Source organism: Sus scrofa, chromosome 6, assembly GCF_000003025.6.
Source record: "Sus scrofa isolate TJ Tabasco breed Duroc chromosome 6, Sscrofa11.1, whole genome shotgun sequence".
Lineage (NCBI taxonomy): Eukaryota > Metazoa > Chordata > Mammalia > Artiodactyla > Suidae > Sus > Sus scrofa.
Window position 1 is genome coordinate 115825763 of NC_010448.4, and position 14302 is coordinate 115840064.

A 14302-nucleotide genomic window follows, 5' to 3' on the forward strand; every position below is an offset into this window, starting at 1 on the left:
TAGTTCCCAGTAGGATCTCATTGCTCATCCATTCCAAAGGCAATAGTTTGCATCTATTAACCCCAAATTCCCAGTACATCCCACTTCTTCCCCCTCCCCCTTGGCAAGCACGAGTCTGTTCTCCAAGTCCATGAGTTTCTTTTCTATGGAAAGCTTCATGTGTGCCATATATTAGATTCCAGATATAAGTGATATCACATGGCATTTGTCTTTCTCTTTCCGACTTCCTTCACTTCGTATGAGAGCCTCTAGTTCCACCCATGTTGCTGCAAATGGCATTATTTTGTTCTGTTTAATGGCTGAGTAGTATTCCATTGTGTATATGTACCACATTTTCTTAATCCATTCATCTGTCAATGGACTTAGGTTGTTGAAGACAGCGTTATTGATTAAGGTGCCTATATTATTCTTCATCCATAAATCATTCCAGAGTCATCAAATCTGGCATCAGTCAGTCCAGTGATGGTTTCTGGTTGTCTTCGAGGTTATAGTTCCTTAACCTTTTCTCCTGTGTCTGGACTCACTGAGGTTCAGGTTCTTCATGTCTCTGTGCAGAAGGAATTAAGTGAGAGACAAAGTGATAGGCAAGAAATAGATTTATTGCATGCTTGTAAGAGGTGCAAGTGGGCAGGCAGGGAAGCTCTGCCCCAAGGATCTGGGGGCGCTATGGTTTTATTATCCGAAGAGAGTGGGGAGGTTTGAAAAGACCACCTTTTCCTCTTTCTTGGAACAGTATCACCTCCTTAGTATCCGATAAGATATGATTTAAAATCAGCAGAAGGGTGGTCCTCGAACTCCTGCCCTTGGTCTGAATCTGAATGCAGGCCCCATCCCATCCCCCACCCAATGTCTCACACCTTCACTAGGCAAGCAAGCCTGCCTCATTCTGATGGCTTTTTTGAGCAATTTATTAACTTTACAGTGATGTCCCCATATCCTCTAAATTTCCGTCTTTAAATATGGTCCTTTATCAGGACTTCTACAACTACCTACTCCATCCCTATCATTCTCCCCTCCAAGTGTTTTACCCCTTTATGCTTAATATTGGGCAAAGACCATTCAGTAACTACTTTCTGCTGAGATAGGGCATAGGCCTGCCTAGGGAAGGAGTAGAACACCTGGCTAACTGTCCCTTTTCTGTTGGGAGGACTGTAAGCCAATGTCACTCTGGTTAACATTATTTTCCCAGCCACCTTAGAGATTAAAGAGCGTATGGTGAAACCAGCGGCACCAGGAGGAGGACCAGTACTTCTCTGAGCACCTTTGGATCCAGGAGCACCAATATGACCAGTGGGGCTGAGGGACCAGCATCACTTTAGCACCAGGTTGGCCGTCAGCACCAGGGGGGGCAGCGAAGCCAGCAGTGCTAGGGGATCACGCTTACCATGCTCACTGGGGAAACCTCTCTCACCTCTTGTTCCAGAGGGGCCGGGAGCACCAAGGTCTCCAGGAATACCCTATTCACTGGATTTGCCTACAGTAGGGCTAATAAGTCCAGGAGGTCCTTGGCCTCCAGCTTTTCCATCTTTGCCAGCAGGACCAACAGTGCCACGGGGTCTGGGAACACCTCGATTTCCAGCTTTGCCAGGCTCTCCAGCAGCACCTGGTCCATAACAATTGCCAAGGGGTCCAGGCAGGCCAGCAGATCTGGGTTCACCTTGGGCTCCTCACTTGTCTTCTTCTCCAGCAGGGCCAGGGGGACCTTGAATACCAGTGGAGCCAGGCTCTCTTTTGCTGCCAGGAGCACCAAGTTCACTGCTGTTGCCCCTGGGACCAGGAGTTGCCACTGGTGCCCGAGGTCCAGAGAGGCTCCTCGGGAACCAGCTTCACCTTTAGCACTAACAGCACCAGAGAGGCTAGAAGGACCACCAGGGCCCATGGGACTAGGGGGTCTAGCAGCACTAGTAGCATCATCATTTCCACAAGCACCAGCAGGATCAGGGGGTCCCGTGTGACCTCTCTCACTAGGCAGACAATGGGGGCCCATCTGACCAGGAGCTCCATTTTCACCAGGGCTACCAGGCTTTCCAACTTTACCATTCTTGCCAAGGGGATCAGGGAGACCATGGGGACCTGTGGAACCTGAGCCTTTCCAGGGGGGCTTTGGAAACCTTGGAGACCAGGTGCACCATTGTCTTCTTTGGCTCCCTCGACTCCCATGGTTTCCTGGTCTGTGGGTTGCACCTTGCCTTCGGGGAACCCTCTCTCCGTAAATGAGTTATGGTCTTAATAGTATTCTCCTCTGCCTCTGATTTTAAGGGATACTGCTTTTCTCAGGGATATTCCTGCCCAGGTTTCAACTGGATATTTTTGGCCAAGCGTGGAACCTCAATATTCTACATGCCAGGGTCCACTAAGGCTTCTACCTCAGCTTCAGATTCAATTGGATCCTCTCTGTTTTCTGTTAGAACCATTTGGTGATGAGGGTGGTTCCCTTGTTCGGCAAGAAACAGAGTGACCTCTAACTTAGTTAATAAATCTCTTCTTATTAAAGGGATGGGACAATCAGGTACAAACAGAAAGGAATGTAAAACCTGCTGGTCATTGATGTTGCCCTTGCCTCTTCCCTCACAGCCCCATTACATACTCCTTATGATTACTAAGATTTCCAGTCCTTTGGGTTAAGACCAAGAAGTTTGCACCAGTATCTATAAGAAATTCTATTAAATGGCCTGCCAAATCAATGACCACCCAAGTCTCCAGTCTCAGTATTTGTTATGTAGATGGTATGTCTAGGCAGAGCCACTTTTGGCTTCAGGCCCCCTGGATCTTCTGATTGCAAAACCATCGATGGCTGAGGGGCCCCTGTCACTCTGGCATCTGGGGCATTCCCTCTTCCAATGCCCTGGGTGCTTGCAGAAGGCACATCCATCGCAATCTTTTCTCCAGTGCCCCTTTTGTCCACACAGGGTACACTGGTCCTGTCTGGGTACCTGTTGACCTAATATCTGCCAGGCCCAGATAGGCCTGGAAAAGCCAGTCTCGCCATTGGTGGTCTCTGAGCAGACAAAGCTACTGCAATCATTTGAACCTTTTGCATATTTCTCTGGGTGCTTTCAGACTTTTTGGCCACATTCCTATTATTGAAAACCAAATAAGCCAATTGGAACAAATTGTTCATTGGAGTCTGAGGACCAGCAGTTGCTTTCTAAAGTCTGCACCTCATGTCTGAGGCAGACCGGGCTATGCAATGCATAGCCAAAAGGGCCTGTCCCTCGGGGGAGGAGGGATCCACATTTGTATACTTCCTAAAAGCCTCTACTAGTCTCCCTTGGAAGACTGCAGGATTTTCATCCTGTCTCTGTTGGACCTCTCTCAACTTCTCGTAATTTACAGGTTTTAATGTAAGTTTCTTCGTAGCCTCTATTAAACAGTTAATCATATGATCCCATCTATCTCTATCAATAGAATTCGCGTGGTAGTTCCATTGTGGATCTGCCTCAGGAACAGCATCATTCCCCACACAGTGCACTACATGGCCCCGTCGGGCCTGGGGTGCCAGTTGGTCTGCATGGGCTCTGGCCACCAGTATTATACACTTTTTTCTCAGGGCTGCAGCAGTAAGATCTGAAAATCCCCCCATCTGAGAGCAAAAGATCTCACTAGTCAGGTAAACCCCTTTGTAAAGCATTCAGTATCCACAGAAAAACCCTAACCTGTTCCTCTGCCATACTTACATTAGACATTGAGAAAGGTACATGAATTCTAATAGTTCCCTGATTTCCTTCAGGAACTTCTCTCAGGCAAAACCGTAGGGGCAGTAGATTGGTAATTTAAACCAATGGGAGTGCTAGCTGGGCTAAGTATGGGCCTCTTGGGCAATTCCTGATATAAAGAAAAGGTTTCCAAATGTGCAAGGAACCTCTTTTCATCCCCATCTCTGTCAATAGCCTCAGCTGGAGGAGGGGCTCCCACCTCAAGGGTGGTTGGTGTTGGTGCAGCCAGATCCATTTCAGACCCAACCCCAAGGTGATTTCTCTAACTCCTATATTATCCAAATTCCACTCTTAGGTCAAAATCTACCACTCAATTTTGTCAAAATTTGCACTTACTATTTTAGATGTTATCCCTTCCAAGGTAGTCTTCCAACTAGGTATTAGTGCCTGAGAAATTGCCAACAGAAGGTGCCCCCAGCAGCATCCACGATGGGTGAGAGTTGGACTGGCTGCAAGCTGGGAATAAAGCATAGCACCCTGTGTCTTGACTCACTGAGGTTCAGGTCTTCATGTCTCCTTGCAGAAGGAATTCAGCAAGAGACAAAGTGATAGGCAGTAAATAGATTTATTAAGATAGGACGCTTGTGAGAGGTGCAAGTGGGCAGGCACGGAAGCTCTGCCTCAAGGAAAGTGCTTTTAATTAAAGGAGAAATTATAATGATAGACAACAGTGTCTTGGAAAGTATTTTAGAGTCAAGTGGTGCCTAAAACCTTAAGAAAGAGAAACTCAAGTCCTTGACTTAGCAGGGAGATGGAGAGACCACCGGAGGAAAGCTGGAGAGGAGGGTAGCTGCTTGGGAGTCACAGCCAAGGTGACACTGTGGTTGCTGGAACTCCCCAAAGCACTCTGACCCAATGACCTACTTTGTGCAGAGCTGGGAGTGCTGTAGATTACAGCACAAGCGGAATTGGCAGAGACCAGTCAGTGCAAAGCTCATTGTGTCTATTTGCCCCTATTTGAGGACTGTTTGTACTTTAACCAGTTAATTGGATTAACAGCAGCACTTGCCCTATCACAGGAAGCATGACTCTTTTCTCAGAGTAAAACAGGCATTAGTCTTGAGACTTGGCCAAACTCACTCCCCTAGGAAGCGGGTGGGAGGGTCTGACTCAGCTGACAACAGAAGTCCAGCCAGGAGGGCAAAGGACAGTGTTCTCAGGTCAAGGCAATCTGTGTCTGGGAGATCTGTTGCGACCTCCACTCCCAGCCTGCCTGGGTTTCAAGGACAGGTTTTTGGTGGTCAATGAGAAGACAGGAAAATGCCAGGCAAAGATCCAGCACCAGGCGAAGTACGGATAACTAGCCTGTGCAGTACTGACTAATGCCTGTGACCTTGATATAAGTATACATAGCATCCCCTTGCATCCTCAGTAGGGTCCTGCTTCAGACGAATAATTATGTCATTCTTGGAAGGGGATGCTTGGAATACCAGGAAAACAACTTTTGCACCAGGAACCAAGGCAGAAGCCATCTTTGCAAATTAAGGCAAGAGGGAGGAAGTAGGAAATAGGAACTGTGACCCAGGACCACTTGTGGTAGGAGGATGGCAAGAAGGCTTCCCTTGCAATTGCTGGGAATCTCAGAGTCAATATCAGTGACATCCACAGCAGAATGGCAGTAAGGTTCTTTGTCCTTATTCACAATGACTCCTGCAATCCTACCAAATGCAAGAAGGATCCTTTCCAAATACATGGGCAAGGCACTGGGCCATATAAGGCAGAGATTTCAAATTACTTATAATCTAATTGGAAGTTAAATAGTTATGAGTCTTTTAAAATAGTTACCAGTTTTAAATAGTAATCCAAGACAGCAACAGAATCATTATCACAACATGGGCCTGGTTAATTGTCAAACAAACTGTGTTAGCTGTGATTTTTTTTTATATATAATTGATTTACAATGTTATGTCAATTTCTGCTGTACAGCAAAGTGACCCAGTCATATATATAATACATTCTTTTCCTCATATCATCCCCCATCACGTTCTATCCCAAGATATTGGACACAGTTCCCTGTGCTATACAGCAGGATCCTATTGTCCATCCATTCTAAATGTAAGTTTGCAGAGTTCCTGTCACAGCCCAGGAGTAACGAACCCAACTAGTATCCATGAGGATGCAGGTACTATCCCTGAGCTGGAATTGTGGTGAGCTGTGGTGTAGGTCACAGGTGCAACTCTGATGTGGCGTTGCTGTTGCTGTGGTGTAGGCCAACAGCTACAGCTCCAATTCAACCCCTAGTCTGGGAACTTCCATATGCTGTGGGTGTGGCCCTAAAAAGACAAAAAAATTAAAAATAAAAATAAATGTAATAATTTTCACCCACTAACCCCAGACTCCCAGTCCATTTCACTCTACCCCCTCTCCACCTTGGCAACCACAAGTCTGCTCTCTGTCTATGAGCCTGTTTCTGTTTTGTAGATAGTTTCATTTGTGCCATATTTTAAATTCCACATATAAATGATATCATACTGTATTTTTCTTTCTCTTTCTGACTTACTTCACTTGGTATGAGAATCTCTAATTGTATCCATGTGGCTGCAAATGGTATTATTTCCTTCTTTTTTATGCCTGAATAGTATTCCATTGTGTATATGTACATATCTTTGGCTGTAATTTTTATGACAGTTCAGAGAAAGAGTAACCACTTCAGGTTGGGAAGATGGAAGAAAATTCACGAAAGATGTAGGACTTGCCATTTATTCCTTGTTACTTGTCAGGCATTTTCACATATGGATACTGATCTCTCCAAATAAATCTATGAAATAATTATCAGTATCCATGGTTTACTAAGGAGGATACTGATGTTCAGAAGGTTTTAACAACTTGTTTCAAGTCACTCAGTCAGGAAGTCAGAGAGAGCTTAAACCCACATATATCTGTAAAGGAAAAAACATACTCCTCTTGCGTGTCTTCCCTGCACTCAGTACTCCATCAACACTACCTCATTTCTTTTTTCTTTCTTTTTCTTTTTTTTTTTTTTTTTTTTGGGGGGGCTGCACCCATGGCATATGGAGGTTCCCAAGCTAGGGGTCCAATCAGAGCTGTAGCCACTGACCTACCCCACAGTCACAGCAACATGGGATCTGAGCCATGTCTGCAACCTACACCACAGCTCACGGCGATGCCAGATCCATAATCCACTGAGTGGGGCCAGGGATCGAACCTGCAACCTCATGGTCCTAACTGTATTTGTTCCCACTGTGCCATGACAGGAAATCCTCAACACTACCTCATTTCTGATATCAGATGTATGGGTTTTCTACCCACCAAGGAATTATGGGACACCAGCTAGGTGTCCTATAATTTTACCCATTCTGACACCATCTACTTGGAGATAGCATCAGATCCTACAAGTGAAGTTCTGTCAAACAATTTACTAATGAGTTGGATGTCCTTTATTCAAGGGGAAAAAATCCACGGATGAGAGGGTGTAGCACCTCACCAGCCATGGAACACTCTTCCCAAAGGACATTTGGGCAAAAGTGAGTTTTATGAAATGTTAGAAGAGGCAACATGGAAACAAGGCATGATTGGCTAGGAACTTGGGGATTTCCTTATAAAGCTAGCAAGTCAACCAGGGAATCAGGAAAAAGCATTTGGCTTAAATTGATTGGCTGAGATCGCATATCTGACCTTATTTAGAACAATGAAATCATTACAGATTCTTGGCAGCTGGAGATTGACTGGCTGGATATACTGCAATTCTGATCAAGCAGAGCATTTACAGGACATGAACGTCATCTAAGTTTTGGTTTTCTGATGTGGCACCCAGAGAAGAGCAGCTCCATCTTGGGCCTAGAAATTTACTTCAACAGGGCTCAGTCCCACTGGACTGTCCCTCCCTCCCCATGCCCCCCATGCTTCATTCATCAACGGAGAGTCCAGGTTGTCACCTGTGCTTCCGACTGAACAACTACAAATTAGATGTTCCCACAACCCCCTTCTTAGTTTTGATTAATGTGCCAGAGCAGCTCACAGAACCCAGGAAAACTGTTTACTTGCCAAATTACCAGTTTATTATAAAAGGATGTAATTCAAGAACAGCCGGATGGAAGAGGAGTTCCCATCGTGGCTCAGTGGTTACCGAATCCGACTAGGAACCATGAGGTTTCGGGTTTAATCCCTGGCCCCACTTAGTGGGTTATGCATCTGGCATTGCCATGAGCTGTGATGTAGATTGCAAACGCAGCTCGGATCCTGTGTTGCTGTGGCTGTGGCATAAGCCAGCCGCTACCAGCTCCAATTTGACCCTTAGCCTGGGAATCTTCATATGCTGAGGGTGCAGCCCCCCCCCCAAAAAAATTTCTTTGTCATCTATGGCTCCATAGCTATTTCAGGAATCAAAGAAAAAAAACCAAATACTATAGCAAGAGATGCTCCCCATTCTCTTATCACTTAGGAAATTCCAAGGCTTTTTGGAGAAAAAACAGAAACAGGCATAAAGACCAAATATATATTTCTTATTATAAATCACAGTATCGTAGTGTCTTACTTCAAAGTTTCTATTTTTTCCCACCAAGAGTGTTGCAAAATCCAATCAGAGTCTTCAGTCAAGTTGAACAGTGTGAATAAGTGCAGGGAGATATAATAATGAAATGTCTGTATGGGGTTCTGCAAGCAGCTGGGTTTTTCAGGAGTAGAGGTGCCAGGAGGTGGGAAGAGTGGCATTCCACCAAAGAAGTTAAGTAAGAAGTAGAGTTCCCCTGTGGCACAACAGGTTAAGGATCCATTGTTGTCACTGCAGTGGCTCAGGTCACTGCTGAGGTGTGGGTTCCACCCCTTGGCCCAGGAACTTTCACATGCTGTGGGCACAGCCAAAAGAAGAAAGAAGTTAAGTAAGGAGTACTTAAAATACCTTTAAAAAGTAAATATCGGGAGTTCCTGTTCTGGTGCAGTGGAAACAAATCTGACTAGTATCCATGAGGATACAGGTTCAATCCCTAGCCTCGCTCAATGGATCTGGGATCTGGCTTTGCCACAAACTGCAGTGTAGGTCTCAGATGTGGCTCGGATCCCACATTGCTGTGGCTGTGGTGTAGGCCAGCAGCTGTAGCTCTTATTCCACCGCTATCCTGGGAACTTCCATATGCTGCAGGTACGGCCCTGAAAAGAAAAATAAAAGAAAAAAAAGGAAAGACTTCATAAAAAGGCCTTAAGTCAAAGTCCAAATAGCAGTGGAAACTATTTAATTTGGGGCCTGACCCTCCATTCCTGGAGCCTAGGATGAGGCATAGAGCTCAGAGTCCTGGGTTGTCCATGCAGGCTGCAAGGGGCAGGGCAAGTTACCTGCTGTGATCAAAAGAAGAAGCACCCTCAAACTGGAAGGAACAGAAAAGCTGCAATCTAGGAAAGCAAACAAATGACACCAACATCATGTAGTACAAAGAACAAGGCCTTTGGAGTCAGCTGAGTTTAAATCTTGGCCCTCCCCCTCATTATATGCATGACCTTGGCTGGTGACTTGACGGAACCCTGATGAAACCTTACCTGAAGCCAGCACTACATCTGCTCTTCCTGTTCTATGAGCCAATACAGTTTCTTACTGTTTAAGTAGTCATGAGTCCTGTTTCTGTTCCTTGCAGTTTACAGCAACCTAGGGTTATCATGAAGATAAAAACAAATAAAATGAAAGTAAAGACCTTACTCCAATGCATGTTACATATGCATGATAGATATTATTATTTCAGGCAAGCAACTGATTTGTAAGTCACTCAATATAGTGATCACAACGGGGTGATCTATCTGGATACAGAGAAATTTCCTATCAGTGAGTCAGGGTTATGATGAGCAGAACCAATCTCTGAGAAAGAAAGAAGGCTAAAATAAGAGGTACAGAATTGACCTGGGATTTGCCCCTGGCAAAGCAGATTTAGATTCTAGTTGACTACGAAGAAACCATCAGAAGAAACAAAGCAGAACTGATGTAAATATTGAGAAATACAATCTCCTTCCTGGTTTCCATTTTTCAGCTAGGGGTTTTCCAATGGCCCTAGCATATCAAACAGCCAGTTCTGCTTTAGGAACTTCCTTAAGTCCTTTCCTTGGAGCTCCATTTATTAATTTCTCTGGAACGTGCTCTTACGTAAACTCTACTTCTGTTTAAATGCTTATACTACTTAAACAGGTTAAAAAAAAAAGTATAATCAAAGGAGCTCATTTAGTTCTCATTCTGTTGTAGACTTCTTTAGATTCAAATGGATTAATTATATACTTAAAGTAAAACAATAAAAACATCTGAAAATTATTCCAAAACCACATTGTTTACTTGATGGTAAACAGTTTCTAAATAAAACCAATGTAGCCAGGAAGATAGTTGCTCTAGGCCACAGGACAGCTCTTCCTTGAATTGTTGCAGTTGTTAATTAAGCTGGTATACATAGTACGACTGTTAGAGTTTTCTATTTTTATCAGTTGCTCTTCTGCATTCTGAAAACTCTTCGGTCTTGAGATACTTACGAAATTATTTCCTTGCTTTTAAGAAGCATACAGGAATTCTCTTGGGGCTCACCGGGTTAAGGATCCAGCATTGTCACTGCAGCAGCTCCGGTTGCTGCTGTAATGCTGGTTTGATCCCTAGCCCAGGAACTTCCACGCACCAAGAATGCAGCCAAAAAAAAAAAAGCATGTAAAACATCAAATTAGCTATTATGATCCTAAAGCCAAAATTAAGGAAATATGCAAGCCTTGACTGCAAGGATGGTCATTGCAGCATCATTTATAAGAGTAGAACACAAAATAACCAAATGTCCAATAATTGGGTATTAGTTAAGTCAGCTATGGTACAATGCATAAAATGCCATTAAGATATATGAAAAAAATTACATAAATTCTGATGTGTACAAATAAATAACAATATGAGTCACAAAAATACTTCATATAATTATGTATTAATATTGAAAGATACTCCTATAAATGGTAGTAACCAAGAGAGACAATTGTGCCCTTCAAAATTGTAGGGGTACCAAGCAAACAACCCTGTGGTAGACAGAGCATTGGAACATCCCTATAGGGGTTTACAGCAGCACTCTGCAAAGTGTGATGGAATCTGACGAAGTGGTTACTGTTAAGCAGTGACAGTGATCAGTGGGAAAGGACACTTTTGCAAGCATGTGTGGGATACCTCAGAATAACCTCCAGAAATAATGTGTGATCAAACTGAAAGAAAGCTGAAGTCCTGGCCAAGTGAATGCAGGGTTGTGAACCACTGACATTTAAAAGATGATTATTCCTAATCAAACTGACAAGCTTTTGCACAGCAAAAGAAACCGTTAAAAAAAAAAAACAAAAAGACATCTTATAGAATGGGAGAAAATAGTTTCAAATGATGCAACTGACAAGGGCTTAGTCTCTAGAATATACAAACAACTTATACAACTCAACAGCAAAAAAAGCCAAAAACCCTATTGAAAAATGGACAAAAGACCTGAATAGACATTTCTCCAAAGAAGATATACAGATGGCCAACAAGCACATGAAAAAATGGTCAACATCACTGATTATTAGAGAAAGGCAAATCAAAACTACTATGAGATACCACCTCATACCAATCAGAATGACCATCATTGGAGTTCCCATCATGGCGCAGTGGTTAACGAATCCGACTAGGAACCATGAGGTTGCAGGTTTGGTCCCTGTCCTTGCTCAGTGGGTTAACGATCTGGCGTTGCCGTGAGGTGTGGTGTAGGTTGCAGACACGGCTCGGATCCCGTGTTGCTGTGGCTCTGGCATAGGCCGGCGGCTACAGCTCCGATTCGACCCCTAGCCTGGGAACCTCCATATGCCGTGGGAGCAGCCAAAGAAATAGCAAAAAGACAAAAAAAAAAAAAAAAAAGAATGACCATCATTAATAAGTCCACAAATAACAAATGCTGGAGAGGATGTGGAGAAAAGGGAATAACCTTCCTGCACTGCTGGTGAGAATGTCAGTTGGTATACTACGGTGGAAAACAGTATGGAGGTACCTTAGAAATCTATGCATAGAACTACCGTATGACCCAGCAATCCCAGTCTTGGGCATATTTCCAGACAAAACTTTCTTGAAAAAGACACATGCATCCTCATGTTCATTGCAGCACTATTCACAATAGCCAAGACATGGAAACAACCTAAATGTTCATCGACAGATGCTTGGATTAAGATGTGGTGTATATATACACAATGGAATACTACTCAGCTATAAAAAAAATGCCATTTGCAGCAACATGGATGGAACTAGAGACTCTCATACTGAGTGAAGTAAGTCAGAAACAGAAAGACAAATACCATATGATTTCACTTATATCTGGAATCTAATATAAGGCACAAATAAACCTTTCCATAGAAAAGAAAATCATGGACATGGAGAACAGACTTGTGGTTGCCAAGAGCGAGGGGAAGGGAGTAGGAGGGACTGGGAATTTGGGGTTAATTGATGCAAACTATAGCCTTTGGAATGGATAAGCAATGGGATCCTGCTGTATAGCACTGGGAACTATGTCTGGTCACTTGTGTTGGAGCATGATAATGTGAGAAAAAAGAATGTATACATGTATGTGTGACTGGGCCACCTTACTGGGCAGCAGAAAATTGACAGAATACTGTAAATCAGCTACAATGGAAAAAATAAAAATATGAAAATAAGATGATTGTTAATATATTTCCATGTGTTCTATAAATAGATAAAGCCTTGGGAAACTGGCTCATTTTTTTTTCTTGTAAAGAATAGTTTTCACTACATAAATATGGATGACATATTTCCACACCTTAAGCAAACTGTTTTCAACTACTTTCAAATAATTTAGAAGATTTCTCTTACTTATAAACTTATGTTGACATTAAGATTAATAATCCAATTTCTCAGAGTTCTTGCTGTGGTGCACTGGTTTCAGGATCCACTGTTGTCTCTGAGGCAGCACAGGTTCGAGCCCCAGCCTGGCTCAGTGGTTTGAGGCTCTGGCCTTGCCAGAGCCGGGCATAGGTCACAGCTGCAGCGCAGATTCAGTCCCTGGCCTGGGAACATCACCATGCCAAGGATGTGGCTGAAAAATAAATTAATTAAATAAATAAAAATTAAAAATAAAATAAAACTATCAGTAAATGTGCAGTTAACTATGAGTGAGTGAGTAGTCGCAAGGAATTCCACTTGGCATTTAACAAATTTTCATCCTGTTCTACCATGTTTAAGACCTTATGCTAGATGTTAGGTTGTAAGATTAACTGAGATCCTTAACTGGGGAGGTGGACAAGACAGTTGATGAGAGCATTTTTAGTTAAGTCTTGACATTAGTGATTTCAAAACCAGAACATCAAAACTGTAAAATAAACAATGACCCACTATTATAATAGCAATACAGGAGCTCCCATCATGGCTCAGTGTATTAAGAATCTGTCATCTCGATGATGATGACTTGGGTTTGACCCCTGGCCTCCCTCAGTGAATTACGGATCCAGCATTGCCGCAAGCTGTGGAGTAGGTTGCAGATGTGGCTTAGCTTTGGTGTTGCTGTGATTGGGGCATGGGCCCCAGCTGTAGCTCCAATTCAGCCCCTAGCTTGGGAACTTCCATGTGCCACAGGTAGGGCTATAAGAAAGAAAGAAAGAAAAAGGAGGGAAGGAGGGAGGGAGGAAGGAAGGAAAAAAGGGAGAAAGAGAGAGAAAGAAAGAAAGAAAGAAAAAGAAAGAGAGACAGAGAGGGAGAGAGGGAGAGAGGGAGGGAGGGAGGGAAGAAGGAAGGAAGGAAGGAAGGAAGGAAGGAAGGAAGGAAGGAAGAAAGAAAGAAAGAAAGAAAGAAAGAAAGAAAGAAAGAAAGAAAGAAAGAAAGAAAGAAAGAAAGAAAGAAAGAAAGAAAGAAAGAGGGAGTTCCCGTCGTGGCGCAGTGGTTAACGAATCCGACTAGGAACCATGAGGTTGCGGGTTCGGTCCCTGCCCTTGCTCAGTGGGTTAACGATCCGGCGTTGCCGTGAGCTGTGGTGTAGGTTGCAGACGCGGCTCGGATCCCGCGTTGCTGTGGCTCTGGCGTAGGCCGGTGGCTACAGTTCCGATTCAACCCCTAGCCTGGGAACCTCCATATGCCGTGGGAGCGGCCCAAGAAATAGCAACAACAACAACAACAAAAGACAAAAAAAGACAAAAAAAAAAATAATAAATAAAGAACGAAAGAAAAAGAAAGAAAGGAAAGAAAGAAAATAGCCATATAAGTAAGGTCAAATAAACTAATTTGCTCATTGTTCTTCTTCTTTGCTGACATAATCCCCTGTAAAGTTTTACCTCAGTTATATTCTAGAATAGATCACCTCCCTGAGACAATTCTTTAGGCTGAAAGTATAGTTTGAGATTCCTGTGATTAAAGGAGATTAGCCTGCAAAATTTTCAAACTTCATTAGTGCTTTATATATCTTGCCTACTCAACCCATCGATCCAATTGAATTACTGATGGGGCCATATCTGGATCCCTCACCAACCTCAATTACTTCATTTCCCACTGTAAAACAGCCAAATGGTTGAGAAACTGATGACAGCTATAAGGGTATTCTCCAACCTGATAAAACCACCCCCTTCCCAGCTATTACTTCAGGGTCCTAGGCCTAAGTTATTTAAACCATTTT

At 43.5% G+C, this 14302-nt stretch overlaps 1 long non-coding RNA gene across 3 annotated transcripts in view; it reads right to left on the reverse strand.

Annotated features, from left to right (window-relative positions):
* The window catches only part of LOC106510687, a 31823-nt gene continuing 17785 nt past the window's right edge, over positions 265 to 14302 (reverse strand). Inside the window, exons 2-4 of one of the 3 annotated variants that reach the window (XR_001309353.2) lie at positions 12514 to 12736; positions 9207 to 9312; positions 265 to 547 (exon numbers count right to left, since the gene is read on the reverse strand). This is a non-coding gene — a long non-coding RNA (uncharacterized LOC106510687). Of the gene's footprint in view, positions 548 to 8791; positions 9313 to 12513; positions 12737 to 14302 lie in introns of those variants that run through there. The other 2 variants (XR_001309355.2, XR_001309352.2) reach the window with 2 other exon arrangements.